We start from the raw sequence: 2096 nt of genomic DNA, 5'->3' as shown, positions 1-2096 counted from the left end.
TTTCCTCGTTGTTCTTGAAGCATTTACTTCTATTTGTTAACATTTTTTTGATAGTGGGGAGACGGTAATGCCTTTTATCTATTTCTCTGTTTGAACAAACAAAAACAGTGCAAAAATTAACCATACTGAAGAGTGATTAAGCTGCTTGCATGAAAAACGGTGTCTGTCTGACCCCAGCTGTCATTATCACATAATGCGTGATGTCATGCACAAGGGGTCTATAAACAGTACGCATACCATACTACAACAGCGGGGGTATAGAAAATAACTTGCAAAGCAGTAAATGAAACCGAGACAAAGAAATCAGCCAAGACATAATGGTGGATACGTAGTGAAGGACGCTTTTAGGACCTGAAATAAAAGATCAAAAAGCCTCATTTTTGTGGTGCTAGTTCGTAAAATATGCTCATTCCAACTTGCCTGGTCAGGCATGTCAGGGACATATCCCACTTGCCCAAATGCATTTTTCACTTGCCCCAGGCAATCGGGCAGTCCTTAAAGTGCATATCCTGGACCAATTTCGTTTTTTTTTTTATATTAAAATGGTTTCTGTCTTTGTGTATGTCCCTTTATACACTCCTCCAGAGGGGTAATTTTGCACAAGGCCATCTGTCTACAGCAGAAAAAAATAAAATAACAAAATGCATCTGGAAAAATCCCAAGGGAGTCTGGAGCCAGATTTGTGACGTTACCTGCGGAAGCGCCAGCAGGCTGCGCGAGCTTGCACGGTTTCAGTGCACAGCCTGTGTAGACCAAGTTTAGCAGCTAGCGATTTTGCATTGAAATATGGAATTGTCACCTGAGTGCAATGTTACTTCACCTTTGGATGAAGAATATAATGAGATGTTAGAATTATTTCTTACCCTGGCAACAGTCAACTTTTGAATTGCCGATTTTCTTGGTCTTTTTCTCGGCTCTGCTTTGGTCCTCGGCTTCCGGGTGTGCCTTACACGAAGCGCTCCCATTTCTCTCTCATTGGAAAACGATGAGTACTAATCCCATCATGAATGGTGTTGCTACACCCTCCTACGATACATCTGTTAACCATTTTAATAATTATGTGATAACAGTTGAAGAAATTTGCAGAAAACCACCAGGTCGTTTTCTCATAAACAAACCAGCGCTGACGTAGGATTCAGAAGGAGGCGTCCTGCACGTGACGTCACGAAAATCAATGTTTGCTGGGAAATTCAAATGCCAAGTTTTTTCAGAGGCGGACCAATTCGCCTCAAATGGCTTGATTTCAACTGAATTTTTCTGGTATTGCGCAAGGTAAAAAAAAATCTATAGACAGATATTTCATCAAAGTTTAATTGGTGGCACGGTGGTGTGGTGGTTAGCACAGTCGCCTCACAGCAAAAGGTTCTGGGTTCGAACCCAGCGGCTGGCGAGGGCCTTTCTGTGTGGAGTTTGCATGTTGTCTGTGTGGGTTTCCTCCGGGTGCTCTGGTTTCCCCCACAGTCCAAAGACATGCAGTTAGATTAATATAGATCGGCATTGGGCTGTGGTGCCCTTGAGCAAAGCGCCTAACTCCCAACTGCTCCCCAGGCACTGTTAGCATAGCTGCCCACTGCTCTGGGTATGTGTGCGTACTCATTGCTCACGTGTGTGTTCACTGCTTCAGATGGGTTAAATGCAGAGAAGAAATTTCACACGTGTGTGATGAATAAAAGTTGTGCTTTCTTTCTTTTTTCTTTTATAAAATAGGAGAATTACATTGGGGTGGCACGGTGGCGTAGTGGTTAGCGCTGTCGCCTCACAGCAAGAAGGTCCGGGTTCGAGCCCCGTGGCCGGCGAGGGCCTTTCTGTGCGGAGTTTGCATGTTGTCTGCGTGGGTTTCCTCCGGGTGCTCCAGTTTCCCCCACAGTCCAAAGACATGCAGGTTAGGTTAACTGGTGACTCTAAATTGACGGTAAGTGTGAACGTGAGTGTGAATGGTTGTCTATGTGTCAGCCCTGCGATGACCTGGCGACTTGTCCAGGGTGTACCCCGCCTTTCGCCCGTAGTCAGCTGGGATAGGCTCCAGCTTGCCTGCAGAACAGGATAAAGCGGCTAGAGATAATGAGATGAGATGAGAAATAAAAAGACCTGGAGCT

The sequence above is a fragment of the Neoarius graeffei genome, chromosome 4 (assembly GCF_027579695.1).
Source record: "Neoarius graeffei isolate fNeoGra1 chromosome 4, fNeoGra1.pri, whole genome shotgun sequence".
In the NCBI taxonomy this organism is placed as follows: Eukaryota; Metazoa; Chordata; class Actinopteri; order Siluriformes; family Ariidae; genus Neoarius; species Neoarius graeffei.
Note: the sequence above shows the minus strand (reverse complement) of the source record.